Genomic DNA, 21,675 nt, shown 5'->3' on the forward strand with positions numbered 1-21,675 from the left:
GGATGAGAAATAGATAGGAAGGACGGGTTAATGTGGGAGGGGACGGAATGAGTGAAAAAAATGGGAAGGAAGATTTATGGATGTTGGAGGAAGAAAAAAAATCATGGATGGATGTATGATGGACGAGGGAAGAGGAGACAGGTTGAGAAAATGAAACAAACAGTGCTGAATGAGCCAGGTGTAAAAAGGCTTGCCAGGTGATTCGAAGTGTTGTTGAGGCAAAGCCATGTTTTGACTCTTTAGTTAAAAAGTTACCTTGATGTCTGAAAAATATCACACAAACTCTAGGCTGGCTTCTCAGATTGTACCATTCAACTCAAACCTGTCTGGCTGGCATTTACCCCCTCCCCCCCCCCCCCCCAACTTCTGACTTGTGTGAGGCTAAAGTGTGCCCTTATTGGGAGAATTGTGGCAGATACAGAGGCACAGGGCTTAGTCAATCAGTAAGACACAAACTCCTCACACCAGCGAGATTTCAGCTCCAGCTTAAAGGATTCAGGGGAATGGATTTGGACTAACATCACATGAAATTGCTTCTTCAAAGTGTCCTTATCTAGGCAGGGGGAAAATCTCAAAATGGTTTCGCAAGTGGTTTCACCACAACAAAACATGCAATCATGTTTCACACTTTTAAATTACATGGTTATGTATTTTCTTTAAGGGGGCAAAAGGTCATGTGCTTAAAGATTTCTCCTTCTTTCACTGTTTTTCAAAACGCTGCATCCTTGTTATCTTACTTCTCACAGCCAGACCACTGTCGGTTCTGAAAAATGAATATTTCTAGCAGATGAATACTGATGAGATTTACAGACATGAACACACAAAGACCTACGCACTCTCATATGGAGGTCTATGTTGTCTGATTAAAACTGAGCACAAAAACAAACTCTGAAAGAGATGGCGGGACTCATTTCCCATCGGAGAGACTTAAACTACAACTAATCTCATAAGTACAGAGTTGAAACCGGCACTGTAAGCTGACTGTTGTTTGTCCACCTGAAATGTGTGACATCAGCAGTATCTTTACTCGAAAACATGATTTTGACATGCTTAACAGTCCCATTTCCCAAAGGATGGCAAACATGAACACGGTCCAATTTATGGAACCCATAAATGAAGTCGTGCAACACCCACAAGGGATTCCTTCTCTCTGATTACAGGTGTGATGGTAATGTGGCGCTGGCATCATCATGGTCCCTGTGGTCAACCTGGTGAATGGCCTCTTGGGTAAGTGTTTCTTTTAAATACAACAAATCCCAACAAACTCTTTATAAGAAATGGCCAAAAATGTTTTTAATGACAAAAATGAACATTTCAATGATCAAACTGGGATTGAACATAACATTTTTAGAAAATGTATAGCGTGTCGTTTGCACTATGCTCTCTGCAATAACTCTTTGAAGCCCAGTGAAGTCTGACTATCCAGGCCTTAGATGTTTGGCAAATGATCATAAGCCAGTAGATATGGCTGTTTCACAACCATTCATACCTGGCACAAATTCATGCGACCGCACTTTCATGACTGTCTTGTGATCAGCTAGACTCTCATGGGATCCATGAGACCATCATAGGTTTAAATGTCAGGGACTACTCAACAGCTCGTAAGCCTCTTGTCAATGAATGCTACCTAATCAACCACACTAAGCAGCAAGTCCAATTATCTCTGGATTGGCTCTTGTAGACACTTAGGAATGTTCAGTCTTGGTCTTCATGATTAGGCCATTTATGTTGGCCAGAGCCCTTAAATGTGTTCTAACTACAGGAACAGCCTTTAACAGGACCTTTTCATTGGTTGTTTTCTTGGAAGATAAAAAATATCCACTCTAAGGTAGATCAGCCTGAATGGAAAAACTGCTCAAATAGTTTTTTTTCATTCAGAAACCTTAACTGTGTGACTATAACTTTACACATGGAGGCGCTGAAACTGACACAAGATCGCCTTCACCTGATTGAAAGACAGTTGTAAGCTCACTCTCAGTGCCACAGTGTGAGCTGAAAACCAGGCTAAAAAAGAATAAGCCAGTCCCAGAAAATCTGAATTATAGGAAACTGGGTTCCAAAAAAATCTGCAGAATCTAGTGTAATCCCATCTTTTCATGTTATTGTAGTTATGGGCTTCTCCCATGGGAGGGAGTGGTATTTACTTGACTTGGTCAGAATACATTGGAGCCCTCACAGCCCTAAAGGTTAGCATGCTACTGATGGTACTGGGGAAGGATTTAATTGGCTTGTTTTAGAGTATATCCTTGTTTAAGAAAAAAACAAGGATATAAGTAAAAATGGCAAATCTCCAGACATTGCTGTCGCAAAATTCTTGTGTAACCTTGTGAGTCCTTCGTGTCATTGGGAGCATAGAGATTAAATGGCTCAATTAAGGGGTCTTACTAGCAAACAATAGCACCAGCTCATGATTGCCACAGGTTTCTGCTATAGAAAGGAGGTGATCAAAAACTTGACTTCAGACAATTTTCTTATGGGGGCTCATAACTGATTTACCGTTGCATTGTCAGACACAGGAGAGATTTTTGAAGAGGAATCCAAATGAATGCAGTACAAACTCATGGATTCCAAACAGCTTGAGTGGTATACTACACTTGAAACATAAATGCAGTCCACTGCCCATTTACTGTGCGTCCATTACCCATAATACAACCTGACCACTGACAGTTACGATTGAGTTTCAGATATGTGCTGGGTTAAGTTGCCTTTAGGTTCGGGGCTGTCTCCTGACTACATCAGGAGCCTCAAACAGAGATGCGGAGCATTGCTCTGGTAAGCTCAGTTTTTCTGAGCAATACAGATATTTATTTGTGTCAGGCGTGCATTCCTCAGTTCCAAAATGACTCTGACTCAAGTGATTTCATGCTGCTTACTCTGAAGTCCTGAAATACTTTCCCTTTTTTTTTTTTATAAACATGCACCACTCGTCCCCGACACCTAATATGTAAAATTGTTTACACGTTCAAACTCATCTAAAAAGAGGACCCAGTAAGGGTTCACCCTGTAAGACTGGACCTGGAAAAAAACAAGGATGAAAGAAGCTCATATTCTATGAGCTGAAGCATCAGTTCTAGCAGCCATGAATATATCATATAGTATAATATGTGTTCAGAAACGTGGGCAATGCTCTGTTTAGGTTTCACAGTGAGGTTTACATTTCATAAGGTGTTGGGTTATCCTGACTGGCTCGCCTTTGTTTCTTCCTAATCACATCAAGTTTGAAATACAATATGTGCAGCTATGGGCAGACTCATAACACATATTTTTTGCTTTGGGCCACTTTATTTTCCAAGGAAAGACCAGGAAGGATTGTCATTAAAACCATCTTTGTGAAATCGGAACTGGCAACTGAAGCAATAATGTTTTGAATTAAAATGAGCTGTACGCTGACAAAGTTGCTGTGTTCTTGCTGCATGTATGACACAGTTTCAGTCATCACTGGGCCTGAGCTCTGATCTGACTCCACAGAGAGCAGCATAAAGTTATTAGAGAGACAAAGAGGCTAATCCATGGGGGATCTGCTTACTATCACATCACACTCTGTCTAACAGCAGGCCACTCTCTCTGTCTTATAGCTGTTATATACTGCACATATCACATATTCAGACAGGGCATGACTCAGGGCATGAGTCCTCTGCAGTCCTCTAATGTAAAACACTTCTGATCCAAAACTGGTGGGTGAAAATTATTCTTGAAAAAAAGTGACAAATACATACACACACATACTACTAATCCCACAAACACAACAACACACAAACACACTCCAGGGTGTAACCCTCCCATTGGCCCAGCATGTTGAATAACCTGTGTTGCATAACTGAGGTCAGATATAAAAAGAGGCACGTCATCCCCTTAGACACACACACACACACACACACACACGCACACACACACACACACTCATTTCATGTTCTATCTGGGTCACAGAGTACGAGAGAAATAATAACACAGAAGTCATTTTGGATTACATTGCTCAGATCAATAGTCCTTACTGTCTGCATGAAAGCTTCTTTTTGCCTCAGCCTTCCCATTAAAAAGGCTGATTGTGGTCCAGATTGGCTGTTGTACGGCATTAGGATGAAGATAATGATGATGGCCCACCCCACACACACAAAAAGTGGAAAATGTACATTTCGATTATTGCTCCATCAGGAATCTCCAAGATCTAATTATCTGTAAACTGTCTCAAGCTATAAAATTGATGCTCATACGGTAGATTTGTGATGTTACTCTGCACACATTTAAAGTGAGTAAGGACATTTTATGAGAACTATTTTTGTGTTTTGTAATACCCCAGTTTTTTTTTTTTTTTAAATATCAGATATGAACACGTGTCCATAGAAATCAGCAGACAGGAAGTTATCTTTGGCTGGGAATATACATTGCTCTCGGATTTCCCGTTCGTGTGCTCATCTTGTGTGCACTGTGTATACAAGATGCAATATGGAAGTGGTCGGTAGAGGCAGTGTAGAGGCAATTGTGACTAGATATCAAAACATGCTTGATTTAGTTCTGTGTTCTGGGCAGAATTCATCACTCCATAAATCCTCGTGCCACTGATTCACAGTCCCATTTTTGTGTCATTTGGCACAGCTCAGCCTTTTTCTCCCTGTTTCCCTTCCTTAAAACTGGCTTCTTGACAGCCACCCTTCCATGGAGACCATTTCTGATGAGGCTTCAGTGAGAAATAGATGGATCAGCCGAAGGACCAAATGCATCTCTCAGGTCCTGCGTCAGTTCTTTGCTGAATTTTTCCCTTGCAAACATTACTTTCAGATACGGTTCATCTGATGAAGATCGTTTTTTTAGACCTGCAACTTCTTCTTTTGTGCTTCACTTGTCCAGTTTATCAAAGGCACACTGCACACCATGCTACAATATGCCAGCTAACAGCCAATGTCTGACGGAAAACTTCGAAAAAACCCTTCAGTGTGGACAACTATTGATCAAGATCATTTTTTTAAAAGATTACAAGAAAAGCTGTCTGCTTGGAAGCTAAATGTTAGGAAACTGTGACTTCTGCACAGTACTACTATGCTGACAGTTGAGCCGGTTGGCTACATGAGTGCAAGATCAAAAAAAGTTGATTCTTGGCCTTAGACTTGGACAAAGGAAGACATGGTTTCATTCTAAGGTGGATCTTATTTCTGCTGGCCTTCTTCCAAACAGAGATAGAAACTTATTTGGAAAAGCATGGATCAGGTTTGCCAAAAGCTGCTTGAATTGTTTGCTTTCTGTGTCTTAGAGTAGCAACTCATTTCTCTGTTTTCAGGTTAGAAAACCACTCCCAGTCATCCTTCCCCTGTGTCTTCACCTCTCATCTAATACTTCAATGTATGCAAGCAGACACACACACAAACACTCCTGCTTTGATACAAATCCCTATGGTGAGCTTCTATCATCTCAAGCAATAACGAGCTGTCATTGGCCCTCAGTGATCTATCTGTCTGAGCGTGTCAGCGTGGAGGCAGGTTGACTGAACGTCGGGCTAAAGCAGTTCTCCACTTCCAAGGCCTGCCAGTCATCGCTGGGGGCACCTGAGACAGCCCCGTGTTGGTTAGGGATCACTTCTGAAGGCTGACACTGGATCAGAGACGGCGGAAAAAAAGCAGCCATGTCGACGTTTGACCCCACCCCTATAAGGGAGGTGGGGAGGTGGGGGGGGGGGGGGGGGGGCCAGCAATGCAAGTTGATGAGGTACTGACAGTTAAATGCCAAATAGGTTGTCTCAGGAGGATTTGATATCTGACCAGCTCCTATTTTAAAGATAAGAGTGAAAGATCTGGCTTATTAAAGTTCCAGCATCTAAAAATATCTATTTACTCATGAAATGACTTTAAACTAACTCAGCAGACACCTTGGATGTTCCGAACCGGAATGTCACCACGATGCAAGATAAACCCAAATAACCCTCACAGATAACACCCAGATGCAGCCATCACAACACCTACATGTAATGTATTCCCCCCACATTGTAGGAGATATATTATCTAGCCTTCCTTATTGTGTCGGTGATAAATGCAGCACGCATTAACTCCGCCAAATGTGTTTCTCCTATTTCCACAATAAAGGGGCCTTACTTTCCTCTGACCTTCAGCGGGCTGCAAAGCCAGCACAAAATATGCATTTAGAAGAAGCAGCAAGAGCGGATGTGAGGGCTGCGGGAGATTGCTTTCTTTTGTATGGCGTCATGCAGGAACATGCATCACTGTCCGCCTCCAACAAACAGCCAGTAATATGCAGAAATATTAAGTAGGATCAGCAAATAAATATATGGAGTGGAGGCAGCGCCGTGACAGATGTTGGCTATTTGCATGGAGCTCCTCTGTCATGTCATTAGCCAACTCTCAGCCAAGCAGGCAAAATGAATGAACTGGCTGGCTGTTGGAGCTGTAGGGAGCTGAGGCGCTTTGTGCGACGGGCCAACTTGTGGCCAAGTGGAAGCGTCTAGAGCGCAGTCTCCACGGCCAGGTGTTTGTTCATGTGTGAGAGTTTAACAATGACCGTGTGTGTGTTTTTCATGCCGCTGACTTGGCTGATGTACCTTCAACTTTCTGCGGCAGGAGAGGTACAGTCCCATTTCAACCTTTGAACCTGCTGTAAAACACATGCTTTAACATTTATGCAGTGCACGTGTTATTATTTCATGATGCACATTTACAGTTGGGCATACATGCGCACATTGCGCCCCACTGTATTTCTTAATACTTCTCAGAGGGCAGCAGAAGGGGGTATCAAAGATTGATTTAGCCAGTGAAGCAGAGAGCGCGTGTTCACACTGTTCTCTGGTCAAGGCCACTGAGCCTCATCTCGCTGAAAACACTCACACTGCTGCATGGCTTCAGGGACACCACGTCCGACCTCCACCTAGCTGAACATAAATGAGTAAAAAGAAACTACAACACAGAACAATCCCCTTTATTAACCCCCCCAGGTGCATGGAGACTCTTACAATCAGCTCCGGCATTGTTCACGCCGCTCAGCGTGTTGAGCACTCCGCAGACGCGCCTCCCAGTCTGCTTTAATGGCGTGGGTCATCAAGCACTGCTCAAGATGAGGGGGAGAGAAACACATATTGATTTGAAAATACCTTGTTCTGTTATTTCCAAAGGCTTTCATCTGTATTTTTTTTCTGTGCCACTGAGTGCCTCGGGTTATGGTTGGGGAGTTTGGAAAATGTCCTGCGATCAGTGCTTATTCTTTAGATATATATATATATATATATGTATTTATTTTTCACTGCCATGTGCATGTGTACTCATGCATGTATCAAATCTTGTCAGCTGGAGAATACATATGAGGAGGCAGGAGAGTCATATATCTGACAAAGTGCAGCCAATAAAGTATAATTCATGACTGTTACAGTGCCCGTAGATAGTAGTCATTACTCTTGTGCTGGTGTGCGTGTAGTATATCAGGCCTCAAAACAACAACCCTCATCGCTATATTGATTGGCTGACACCTTCTAAAACATGTTTTTTTGGGGGTCTTGAAAAAGAAAAAGGAGTGCAATATAGAGAGAAATGTGAGAACAATAGATGCTGAAGGAGGGGTCGAAAGATATCGCTGCCTTAATGCTGTAGTTTTACTGTTGTGTGGGTTGGGCAGCACATACACAAGCACTTCCGCTTGCACTCTGTCTCAGGCTAATTCCAACCTCCAGACAGTTATCGTTGTTTTAGATTTACAGAATTTGTTTCACCTTCTTCGAAACAACTTTTAGCTTTTTTTGTGGACATAGATATCAACTTCAAGTTCAAGTTTTATTGTTGTATACAGGTAACAATGGGACATGATTCTCAGTCATGAAATTCTTGAAAATTGCACTTAAGTAACATTTAGTTCCAATATATAGTAAAAAATAAAACTGTAAAAATAAAAGAATAGAAATATCAAACAGAATATAGAAGTTAACATATTTACAGAAGCAGAATTTATCAGAATACACAAAATGCTGTCCTGTGCAAGGGATCTAGTGTACTTGTGCAATGTATGAATTGATTTATGCATGAATGAGAATTGATACCAATTGATCACCAACTGATATGACCACATAGGTTGTTTTTATTTATACCCTTAATCTGATCCTCTCTAAATCCACTTATTGTAAGATCAATGAATCTGTGTTTTTTTTTTAAAAAAGAGAAGGAATTTTAAAACCAAACCTTTCAGCTTAAATCTTAAACCAACCTTCAGCCTTCCACACCAAGCACCACTACCGGAAGCAAGAAAAGACTGTATTTGAAAAGGCTACAAATAAAAGTGTTTCAATCAGGAGGTCAAAACAAAGTCAACGTAGGCGTACCTTTTCCACAATGGTCCCCATTGTAGCTAATGGTTTTCATCACTATACAGCTAGCACAGCCCTGTAGCTGCACTGTGTGTTAGTCAGTGACTGTATTTACCTCCGTTTCTGGTGTTAGCCCAAGGCTAACTCACTACTCTTCCAACTGTCTTGGGTGGTGCGTGTACACACGTTGTGGAGGTTGTGGCTTTGGAGGGAGGTCTAAGCTTTGAGGCTTAGGAGATTTTCAGCTGTCCTCTCTGTAGGGATTACATCGCCCTCTGCAGCTTTGAACACTACCTGTAACAAGTGGTGGGAATAATAAATACAACTCATATCAGCATTTTCACATCACAGAAGAGGTCAACAAGCTAAAAAAAAATCCACATAAGGATGCAAGATGAGTTTGAATGGCAACATAAAACATTTTTCACCTCTGAGTTCCATTCAGTCAATAACATGACAGTTACAATTCTTGGTTGGGTGTAGGCGGTGCCATTCCCTGTTTATGGTCACAAAATGATCATGGTTAGGACTAAAACGTTTTCTCTTTCCAAAGTGACAGCCATTTTCCTATTCCAACTACTTGTACCTACCCTTGGTAAACGTCACTGCCCGTGTTTTGTTAGGGCCAAATATTGGTTTATGGCATGATTGAAATATCGGTTTTAGGAGATGTGGAGTTTTATCTCCACATTACAATAAAAGGTGTGGAATAAACCTCCCTTTCTTATGGATCACTTTTGAGATCATGCTTATTGTCATTAAAAAACAGTAACAGTTCATGTATATAAGCACAAATAAAATGATTTTGTTTGGTGCAACCCATTCTCAATCTTATTTTTTCACATACTGACGCTTGCTCAGGAGCCTGTTGTGTTGTTTTTCAATGCAGAGGGTGCCACCAAAGTGACGGGCAGGGGTTTCCGAGCTGATAATGTAACAGTCAGTGGGTGAATCGTCATGGCAATGTGAAAAATGTTGGCCAAACTTTCCACACTAAAATGGATTTTATGAGGTACTTTACGGCCTAGCTGTGATGTTAGAAACATCCATCACCACCATTTTGGTTAGACAAAACACTGAACTTGTTTCTGGTGTCATGTAAATGTGCTGACTTATTGCCGCCGAAAGACAACTGGCAATACGCAGCTGTGGAGCAGTTCCCTGTGCATCAGAAAATGATGATGAGGGTACCATGTGCATTGACAACTATGATGAGATGGAAATGAAAATGTGCCGTTTTGTGAAAGCATCACAATTTACAATGAGAAAAGTCTGATTCACTCTATTTTAGCTGATACAATTCACATTGATTTACTTCCCATTATGCAATAAATGAAAGTACACATAACACCAACAACCGATGGGATATATGTACCCTTCATCTTTTGATGATTCATTTAAACACAGACTATGCAGCTTAGTTTATACAGGTTAAACCACGTAATAGAAACAAGCATTTTCTATGAAATGACATTTCAAGCAAAAGCTTACTTCAAATTTTCTCACTTGGATGGAAACCTACCTAATTATGCTCGAGGCAATATGCCATAATTCTTGCCAGAAGTACTTTACACTTTCAGCAGCGGTGAGCAAAGAAGTGAGATGTTTCTATATGAACCAGCTGGTGTCATGGTAATTATTCCAGTAGACAAAAAATTCAAATTGATTGGCACAGTTAGATATGAGTTTTTTCCTGTGATGATTAGAATCAGTAATTTGTTTCAGCGGAAGGTTTATTTTGGGACTGCACCTTGTTTGTGTCTTTAGCAGATAGGCCAGGGCTCGTTACCCAGTAAACTACAAAAAAAGTTTTTATTGACATCTGGCAGTATCACACTTCCTGCCTTTCTAACCTCTCTCTCTGTTTAATTACAGAAGTGGTTTAGTGCCGCAGCAGCCTGCTCTCACCTAGTCTTCATCACAAATCACTGTCAACTGTAAAGACAAGAGACAGACTTCAAAACTCCACCAGATAATAGACTTACCTGCTTAGTTTGAAACTAAATCTTTTTCCTTACATGCTGAAACCTACCAGTCTTCTTGTCTCAGTTCTTATCAGATCAATCAGACCTGTGTCCTGTTTCTGCTTCACCTGCATTGTGGGACCAACCCCCCCGGCCTGGGACATGCATCAGTTTTTCCTGGACACTGGCTTAACAAAACTGACATGGTAAGTCACTCAATTTAAGATCTGGTAAAAAAAAGTATTCACACAAACTTTGATCACATCTTCAATGTATTTGTTTAACTGCTATTATGAATGACTCTGCATCTTGGTTCAATTCAGAGTTCATACAGTTAACCTTAGAGGTTGTAAAATGGTCTATTTTAAGGCAAACCATAATGTTTTGTCAACCCTATCCAGAAAGTTTTTTTTATTGCCTAAACCTAACCAGATGGTTAAGGTGCCAAAACTTAAACAGTCAGGGATGGCAGTATGAAGCACGAAAGTAAACACAGTTAGATTTAGAGGTGAGAAACTGGGCTTTAGAAACCGTTTGGATAGGAGGACTCAATGAAATTATGATATTTTTGTTTTTTTGTTCCAAATTACTTTTGGTCCCCGACTGCGAAAGACTTGGGGCCTGTGTTGATATTCTCAGTAATTAGATTTTACTGAGGCATAGATGTTAGAAATGATCCATCCATTTTCATCCCAGATTTTTTCAATTGGAGCGTGTGCATTTTGAAGTTTAATGTCGGTGCGCCAATTCAAATCAGAGAGTGCTACCATCCATCCACCACGCAGCATTGTGTCCCAGGATTCCCTTAGAATTTCCCTGTCTTCTCTGTGTTGTTGTTGCTAATGTGTTTAATGTGAAAGATCATTTTCATGCGATCATCATCCATCTCTTTCATGAAGTTGTCTCCGGCACAGGCTTCCCCTGAGGAAAGTCACACATGTCTGTTGTGTTATCCGTCAACTTTCTCCCTCACTGTTGAGTGTGTGTCAGTGTTTCCGCGTCTCGGTTCATGTCAAGCCACAGCGTTTGATAAATGTGCAGAAGCTGGCGGTGATGACATTTCTCACTGGATTTCATAAGATTTCCAAAGACTGAAGAGGTGGAAATGAGTTTCTCTGAGAAAAGTGGTTTCAGAGAAAACTGTTCACTCTAAGGTTATATGGAATGTGTAGAAATCCAACTGGCTTGGTTTCTGATGAGGTACAATATTACTTCGCAACACTGGAACCAAAAATGTATACATGATGGAGTAGCAGCGGAATTCTTAAACTATTTGGAAATCTATTGAAATGATCTGTGTCATTGTAATGTTATTTTAATCAAATAATTTATTGGCATCGTGACATAATCCACAACATATTTCTAAGTCAGGACATAGAAAAGAGGTTCACTTCAAGGCTGCAGATCACTTTGTGAAGTTGGTCTTGATAAAAGTCAAACTGTTTGAAAAAGGATAAAAAAAGAGAAAAAATAAGCTGATCTGTGAGTTTTGGTACAGGGTAGGGAAAAGAGCACCCTGCTGTACTAACATTATTAATGTTTCCTGTGGTGAGGAACATCTCTCCTGCAGTGCCAGAACCAGGGAAATGTGATCATGCAAATGTGCTATACAACACTGGTGAAAAGTATTTCGCAGCAAAATTATAGACTAAGTTATATTCTACAACTGATCAAAGTTGTCTTCAGCCTTCAGTTGTCAACGCTGCTTGGAGATTTGTTTTAGCCAACATTGATCCAAAGTACATATACCTTTTTATAGAAAGAGGTGTTCATTTCCCTCCATCTCAAAATCATACAGTGGAATATTTCCTTCTAACACCTTCCAAGTATCTGCCCGCGCACTCTATGATTTGTGGCATGCGAATAAGACTGCTGTCTGAATTGATATAGTTTGATGCTACTTTTCATGTCCCATGCAAGTGTTTGTATGTCTCTTCTCTCACACTGTTCAGGAAGGCTTTGAATTACAACCAACATTTAGTTCACTTTGTAGAAAACCTCGAAAGACATTTTTCAGTGGCACACAAAAGATGGAGTACCTCTGATCAAAAGTTCCGTAACTAAGAGCAGTTATGCCCAAAGCTGCCAAAGCTGAAGCTTCACCTGCAAAAACATTCAGACGGCTCACTGGGTGAGATACACCAGACCAGACCATGGTGAGATGTGACACACTTAATCATACATTAACAAGTCTAATTTAGTTCCGTAATTAACAGCCTCTTAATGATGAGTCCGTGATCCTGATGTTATTTAAACAGTCCTAAAAGCTCTACCAAATTTGTTGCAGCAAAGTTAAACACAACTAATGCTACCTCTATCTTAGTCATACCACTTGGCAGCCTCACGAGTGAACATGAATGCTTCAAAACCTTTAAAGAATGGAATAAAAATGCATTTGTATAACAGATAACACTAGACTCAATACAGAGGGCTGCAGGGAGGAAGAGCATAAGCGTGGACGAGATGAACTGATCCCTACCGGGCACGAATTTCAAGATTTTCAAGACATTCATCTCACCACTTTGAGCAAAGGTTTTCTATTATTTTTGTTCAAATTTAGAGTAGAAAAACTGCAGAGAAAAGAAAAACCCTTCACACTTACAGTGCTGAGGACCTGAAGAGATTGGAGCTCCCCGATCTTGATGAGCATGTTAGGCCTCTGGGCTTGTGGGGATGGGGCAGGTTTTTACGAAAAGAACACCTCTCCAACTGTGAGGCACAAGGGTTGAGTAATCATGCTTTGAGGTAGCACAGAGAACATTTCACCAATAGACAGAATCGTGGTTCAAAATGAATACCATAAGAATTCCGGAAGCAAATGTCTCGCTATTTGTTTACACTGCAAAAAGATATCTTGCGCTTTATCTTGAGCTTTAAAAAACAAAACATGGAACAGACTTTTACACAGCTATATACATAGCTTTCTTTCAGCATCACGTAATTCTGTTGTGTCCGCTTAATGTGCATGGGTTTGGTTAACATAATCTTCACTGAAACCAAATTTAATCTTGTTGCATGAACACGTATTCTGTCTGTTATCTCAGTCTGGTTGAATGACTGAAAACAGAATCGAAGTGAAGCAACAAGACTGATGTGAGTAAACCCCATCAGTATAGGTTACTGGTTCATTCAACATTGAGTTTAATTAGGTGGGTTGAATTAATTCTACATTCAGACTCAAACTGTAGTAGATCATGTTGACCCAACCCAAACATTATTCATTTCATAAGCAGAGTTTCTTCATGCTGAAAGAAAGCAACATATTTATGTATGAATTTGCTCTGTTAGTTTGTTTTATGTTCACTAGACAAGTTATTATTTCAAGTGCAAGAATGTATCACCTAGCAAACCTAAACTTAATGCATCCATGTCATGCAAACATCATCTTTAGTTGGTAAAACTTGACACTTTGTTGACTTTATTGTGTGAAAAACATGATGAAGATGAAAAAGAGACGCCCAATAGGAAAAAATACTATGGTTTTGCCATGCCCTCACACTCTCCTGATCTACTGACCGAAACATCTTTAAAAAGTCTAAATTGTTTTTATCATTTGCAGATTTTAGACTCTGTAAAAGTAGTGCAGGCGGGAACAGCTCTAGAATTCCACAGAACCAGAAGCAAAAAAAATAAAAATCCCCCAAACATGAAGTGACAGACTAGGTGGCTACAAAGCATTGACACGCTGTGATGCTATACTGTGATACTCATAAGTGTTGTCTAAAGTTTTCCTCCATGCCCCAAAATCCCAGAGATTTGACTTCTAATCAGACAAAAACATTTGTATTTATTTATTTAACTTCTGGAGTTGCAGGTGCTGGTCCTGGTGGGTTAGGGGTATTGTGATACTGTCATCCCGACTTAAAGAAATGTTGTACACATGGCTATGGATAACTGCTTGCGTTGCCCACTTTTATGGGTGTGGTGATACAGACACATCTTTTCCCGGTGCGAACCATCACATCCACTTATTCTTGTTGTCAAAACATTTGCAGGCTGTCATTTCATATTCCCTCTCTGATCTATGCTGCATTTTGATTTTTCCCTCATTCTGTCTCTCTTCATTTAATCATACCCCTCGCATGACTTTTCATGGACTTGATGGAACCTTAGATTTTTATGCGGCAGCTGATATACGATATTAAAGACGGGTGCTTTCTCTTTGACGAGCACGGTTTAATCTAAATCAAGATATGGCTCCCTGGAGGCCCGGGCTGTAATCATGTCAAACTGGCGATACCCCTAACTGTCATTCTCTCTCCATCTCACTTGATCATCATCCGCATTGCAATTATTGAGCAGATTTAGATGGTATCTTGCTCTTGTAATAAGGGGGAGAATGAGATTAAATGTAAGGTTCTATGACTATGTTGTTCAACTTAATTTCGCAGCTCATCCAGCTGCAGGATATATATGACATCTGGATTTCAGGCTTTGTGTTTGGTTTGAGGTTCAAAAGGGTAGATTGTTTGAATATTTAAAGTGTAAAGAAAACACATCTGAGGAAAAGCCCGGATGGATGTGGGTGTAGCTGAGCTTGCAGTGAAGAGAGCATATATGCATGCTGATGTTATAAAATCGTTTTATATTGCTTAATCAAGCAGTCATGTTAATTGTGTAATAGGCTTGTATATTGCCATGCTGTCTCATCTCATTTACATATTTAGACTTGTGTTAATGAGAAAGGCAAGATTAAAGATGGGGAGGAGGGGAACACAAGTGGCTCCACCCTCAGTATCACTGATTTATTTATGCTCATTAAGCTGGTTTGCAGATCCACACTACCATCTATAAAAAAGGAGAGGATTGTTTTCTTGCATTTTGTGAGTACATGAGATACTTCCGCAAATGATGTGCTTACTTGAAAGGGAGATATTTCAGAAATAAGGGGTAGCATTTAAACATGCTAAAACAGTAGGATGACTGTGTGATTTTGCTTTCCCAATTAAGAAGTGGAGATAGAGAAGTCTGTTCAATCAGGACGTCTTTGTTACAGAGCTGCTGGAAGTGGCTCGCCTGTTCTCTTTGGGCTGTGCCAGCCATGCAGAATATTGAAAAATAGAGCACATTACAATGCAAGATTGGTTATAAAAAAGAGCTTCCACCAAAGGTTTTGTCTTTCCAAGGAATGATGGATTCTGAAATCACAAAATTATCAACAAGTATTCGAAGTATGCCAAATATTTTTCAGTACGAAATTGTGTGTTGAGAGGTCTCTTAACATCTACAGTGCATGATAATGGGAAAAGATTCACGGAGTCTGGGGAATCTGATGAGCTCACAGGCAGCACTGTATAAGAAATGGTCATGCCACCGTGATCAGGATACTCGCTCAATAGTACCCTGGAAATAGTCTTGTCTCAAATTGACTGAAAGATAGAGAAACACGTGTTCTGTGATCAGATGAGTCAATGTTTCTGCTGCTTTCATAAAAAAAAAAAAAAATCTTGTTCTTTGTGCCAAAGATGAGAAAGAGCATCCAGGCTGTTAGTAACTGAAAGGTGCAAAGCCGACATCTGTGATGGTACGGGGGTTGCATCGCTGTTCGCGGCATGGACACTTTACACATGAGGGTAAAAACAAAGCCATGAAAATTGAAGGTTGCAAAACATAGATAAGTATTAAAAGATTTTAGGCTTTCAACAATTACTTTTCAGGGCAAAGTGACACGAGAGGCCATTCATTTTAGCTTGGTAGTTCTTTTAGATTTTATAAATGTGTGAGCACTTTGAAATTAGAAACGGAGGCTTGTTGTTGTAAAGTGAGTTGAATGAATGCATTTCTGTTAATAAGCATCTTAACAAGCAACAGGAACTTAAGATACTGAGACACTGAATAACCAAAAAAATGAACAGGCTGAAGACAAGCATATTTGTTCCTAACGTTAGAAAAAGAGTCAAAGACTAAATATAAATTGTGATTACATTATATTCTACTTGAAAATCCTCCCTATTCATACATATTAGTAAAATTACTGTAAGTGTGTCCATTAGACCAGTTAATCTTATTAGGCCTGTAACATTGGACTGTGTTTTCATCTAAAACTATAGGTCCCTTGTTCTCGGCTCTTTTTATATGCACATGTACTGTAGAGGGTCACACACCATGCGCGTGCACACACCCGGAGAAACACACGCACAATCCCAGCCTTCATGCAGACATAGTGATTTAGCCCTCACACACAGACAGTGGCTTCACTCCTCTGTTCTCCTGCCCCTCCGCTCCTCCCTTCTCCTCCTCCTCCTTTTCACAAAACAACATAGCACTCTTCTGAGCCCCCGAGGAGAAAGAGCAAAATTTACAAGAGGAACACGGGGGATCAGTGGTGCCGTTGTATGCTGCTGAACAGCACCCCTTTGACTGAGAACCAGAGGTCAGGGCATGGCTCCCAAAGCCTGCTGGGTCATTTGGTGCATGTGTGTGTCTGTGTTTGTGCACACATGCGTTTGTATTGGCATTTGTATGTGAGCTAGCCTTAGGGTGCCTGAAACCCCGCCTGCTAATGTTACGGAAAAGTCACAAACTGTTTTTGTGGTAAACTGATGTCACATGACAGCACAGCAAGTGTGTACTTCTTTTTTTAAACACACTGTGAACTGTTTGGCTTGTGTTGAAATGTGTGGTGCGAGCACGGCGCTGGGATGAACAGTTTGCTTTTGTGGTGAGTGATAGTCTCACAGTCGAGGCTGACTTTACTCCCCACCACTCCATAAGTAGCTTATCTTTTTCTGAGACCAGCACATGGTAAAGTGGCAACATTCAGAGTCTAATAAGATCAGGAATGAGATCCCAAATTTACACCAAAGTGCTCCATCATTGAAGACTGTGTACAACCACGATTCCAAAGATGTTGGAACTGAAATGTAAAACAAACTAATGTAATACATTACAAATCTTTGTTTTTTTATATTATATTTATGGATAATAAGCCATCTTATTTGATGGCAACGACACATCTCAAAAAAGTTGAGACTGGGCCATGTTTACCGCTGTGTAGCAGTGTTGTTCAAGTAAGATTCACAGAAACTAGTTCTACACTGTATATAGTGTTATGGGACGCTATGAAGTACAGGGACATGAGCCCAACAGCCATCTGAGCAGGTACATGCACATCTTCGCATTTATCATTTTGTGACTTACCATCAAGATACTCTAAATCCAGCTGTGCATAGCCAACTCCATTTGATCAAACTGTGCATAGCCAACTCCATTTGATCATTTTCACACACAGCTGAAAGCTTATTGGCCAGTACGGACCCAGTAACAAAGACTTCAGTCTCACAATAAACAGCACGCTGAAAAAAATTGCAACTTCAAAACATCCAATAACAACAACAACTACATGCCAAACACCCCAGAAGAACTTAGAAAACAGACCAGCAGCTGTTTGACAACATCTGGCATGGGAGTACCATCTCAGATAAAATCATGCTCAGTGGCAGTGCATAACACAGGAGTGGACAGAGTCTGTGCGCAGCACAGCTGTCTGTATATACATACTGTATATAAGTATATATATGCCTCTTACTGGTGCAGAGATCATTGTGAATATGATTGCTGCTCATAAACATGTTAGTTCATCATGTTCATCAACAACACTGCTGTGCAGCATCCCCTCTTCTTTTAACAGCAGCCCGTAAATGTCTGGTAACTTAAGAGACTAGTTGATGAACCTTGAGAATAACGATACCCTCTCTTGGCTGATATAGGGTTCTAGTTGCTCAACAGTCCTTATTTGTCGTATTTTACATCAGCCCAGTGTAGCACCTGGCCTCTTCTACCACGAAGCCATGCTCTTGTAATGGATGCAATATGTGGTTTAGCATAGTCTTGCTGAAATATGCAAGGCCTTCCATGAAAAAGATGTCTTCTGGATAGGAGCATGTATTGCTCTAAAACTTGTTTATATTTTTCAACACTGATGGTGCCTTTGTAACCGTGAAAGTTGTGAGTTCCATTGGAACTAATGCACCCCGCAGGCCTTTGAACTGAGCGCCGACAAAAAGCTAGCTGGTTCCTCGTCTCTTTAGTCCACGACGTTGAAGCCCACTATTTACAAGAATAATTTCAAATTTTCATTCAATATAACCCCAGAACAGTTTTCCACATCTCCACACATGACTTCTTCTTTGCATAATAGAGCTTCAACCTGCATTTATGGATGGTTTAAAGTGATTTCCATGCCTTAATCATACCTGTTTTAATGCAGTGCCACATGAGGGCCCAAAGGTCACGGGCATCCAGCATTGATTTTCATCACATTGAGGAGCATTATTCTGAAATTCTTCTGCAATTAATAGGCACATTTATTTTTTTACAGATTGCTGAACCTCTGACCATCTGACCTTCTGAGCGACTCTGCCTCTCTAAGGTGCTCTTTTTATACCCAGTTATGTTACGGATCAGTTGCCAACCAAGCTAATTCCTCCCATTGTGGAAGTGTTGCTGCCCTTAAATTAAAGATCAGCATATTAATATTTTTCATGAAATTGTAAAACATCTCACCTTGAACATTTGATATGTTCTATTGTGAATAAAATATTAGTTTAAGAGATTGATAAATCATTGCATAGTGTTTTTATTTTACAATTTACTCAGCATTCAATCTTTTTGAAACTGGAGTTGTATTTTTGGCCTTTTTTAAACAGCCCCCTTTCTCATTAAGAACTGGCTTTGTTTGGAGATCATTTGCTTTACTTTTGTGCTTCATAGTGGCAACAAACTGTAGGATTAGTTTAAAAAAATGGTGTAAGTCTTACACATACTGATTACTTGCAAATGCAAGATAGCAGGCAAAGTGTGTACTTTAATTAAATTTGAGCTTGTTATATAAAATGCCGGATTTAATATGTAGAGAACAGTATATAGATTGTAACTTTTGGGATTTGTGAGTGGTAGGATGCAGGATCTTTACATATAAATAAGTAATTGGGAGCAGAAATGTTATATTTGAAAATCAGTGTGAAGTGAGGAATATAGAATCATGTTTGACAGCATCTGAAAGACTTCTACCGCAGACCATATAAAAACGCTCTTTGAGACGTTATCTGTGCATAGATGTATCACACACAACCAAACGATCATTAAACTGACATTCTGTATCTATTCACAAAATTAAAGCAAACAAATAAAACACATTAGTTAAATTGTAAAATTAGCACATCTCTGCATTTATTAAACCCATTAGGTTAGAAATAGGGATACCAGATCAGGTGGAAGTTATTCCAGCCTCCTGATGGAGTGACAGGTGGACCCGTCTTATTGTCCACATGATTTTTAGTAAAGTGTAGATGGGCAGTATGTTCTTTTTGGAGAGCAGTGTCTTTCTCCTCATTCCTTTACCATGAACACCATTGTTGTTGAGTGTTCCGATGGTACAAAATAGCATATTCCAATGTGAGAAAGGCCTTTTAGTTGGTTAGAATGACCTTGAATTCCTTTGTGATCTAAAGGACTGCTACATGTTTCAATCTTGTAATGATGCTCATTGGCTGATCACTCTTTTGGGAGGGTAAAAAAGGTCTTTAATTCCCTCTATTTGCACAGTCTATTTGACTGTGAAAGGGGAGTTCAGACTGTTGAGATAGAGATGGTGTTGTAACCACTTTTCCTGTCAGATGAGTATAAGCAGCTCTTTTTCAGAAGTCTTAGGGAATCGCATTTTTTTACTCCCACAGTACACTTTCAACAAATATGTGCTATAAACATCACACTTTAAGAAATCCCAGTTGTATAAATAAAACAGGTTGCCCACTCACACCTAATTCTTATCACACTGATTATAGGACACAGGATGTAGAATGTTACACTCTAAAGTTAATCTTTTTCTGAGATATAGTTTTTTATATTTTAAGATATACAGTAAGAGATGTGGGCTAAAGGGCACTCGTACATCTGTTTTGTAGGATTTATGACATGAAACGTAAGTTTTAACATTAGATTAGTGATTTAATCCTGATTTATGGTCGTTTACGGAGAGCGATGGAGAACGTCCCGGAGACGCTCTCCGTCGCTTGCGTGCTTCCGTCGAGGCGACGGAGACTCGCGGAGATCGCAAGGGTTGTGATTGCTCGGCTAACAACATAATTTCCGGAATCACTTTTCCGGTTTAGCTCCTTCCTCTCAGAACAACAACACCGCCATTTTTGAAAGAGTTTACTGTGTGCCGGTCAACATTTGGTCAAAATTATTTGCATTTTAATTTCAATAAGCTCCTACTCCAACAACAGTCTTTCTCTCTCGGTCGCCATCGTTCACTGTGAGGAGTGGAACGGAGCCGGAAGGTAAACTATCAATCAACGACTTTCACGATAGACGTAGCGAGATTGGGTCGTCTAACGTAGCGACGCCTACTGATCGGGAGGTGAACTGCCTTGCGTATCCGACATCCCGACGGAGAACTTCGAAAGGTTTAGTGACCACGGAGTCGGATTGACAGATAGCGACGGAGAAGCACACCGAGAATGTAAGGTATCACAGATAAAATGCATGGAGTTTTTACACATGCTTTACCAATCCAGCATTGCAGAGCTGTGTTTCTATGCGTAGAGGGATTCATGTAGGATGTTCGATGAAAAACTGTACACTATCGCCAATACGTTAGGATACGATACAATAATATGATACAATATACCTTATTGTCACCTTGGGGAAATTTGTTTTGGACACATTATGTCAAATCTTTTTCTGAGGTCGGAACAAATTCATTTTTCTAACAGTTCCGTTAGCATTTAGGGACTCTGGTACCTTCGGCCAAAGGGTCAGAGGTCATATTCAGAATGAAGGATGTGTGACAGGTCCAATAAAACTCTCTGCAACCTGTCTGAGTACAGACTGCTCATAACTGGATTGGAGGGATAGGTTTTCTGTCTTACCCATCACCTTCATCGTAGTGTGACCAGAAAACAATCTATAGCTTAATGGATCGTCTGATTGGTGCTGGGCTTCAAAATCCACCGTGTAGCATCGTTTCTTTGTACAAAAAGTAAAACTACAAAGGTCTTGCATCTGAGTTTCATGTGATACATTTTTGAGTGAGTCTTTTGTATCAAAAGCAACAACAGAAAATATCATATTTGGATGAGACTTGGTTGAGAAACCTTTTTTGAATGAAATTCAGTTGTCTTAAGCTCAAGCATTTTCCCAGCTATATATGAAAAAACAATCAGTTTTTGCTATTTAAGCGACTATGCTAGCAGTGCTGCAAGCTTAGGATGACAATGGTCAGCATGTGCATATAAGCAAATAGCCACATGGAGTCCTAAGTGTCCTCACTTATGTCAGTCTCGGACCACATCCTGAAATTACACTAATTTGATTGAAAATGATAAGAAATTAACAGATTTCTGTCCACACAGCCCTGAAAAAAAACCTGACCGTATCTTCAGCTGTGCATTGTTGAACCCATGAAGATGTTTACTT

The 21,675-nt window shown here is 40.3% G+C and overlaps 1 long non-coding RNA gene across 1 annotated transcript in view; it reads left to right on the forward strand.

The window, feature by feature from the left end:
• The window catches only part of LOC142367719 (uncharacterized), a 36,633-nt gene extending 17,883 nt beyond the window's left edge, over positions 1-18,750 (forward strand). The window contains exons 3-4 of the long non-coding RNA XR_012767160.1: positions 10,340-10,460; positions 18,575-18,750. This is a non-coding gene — a long non-coding RNA (uncharacterized LOC142367719). The remainder of the gene's footprint in view (positions 1-10,339; positions 10,461-18,574) is intronic.
• The last annotated feature ends 2,925 nt before the right edge of the window (positions 18,751-21,675 follow it).

Source organism: Odontesthes bonariensis, chromosome 18 (assembly GCF_027942865.1).
Source record: "Odontesthes bonariensis isolate fOdoBon6 chromosome 18, fOdoBon6.hap1, whole genome shotgun sequence".
NCBI classification, from domain to species: Eukaryota; Metazoa; Chordata; class Actinopteri; order Atheriniformes; family Atherinopsidae; genus Odontesthes; species Odontesthes bonariensis.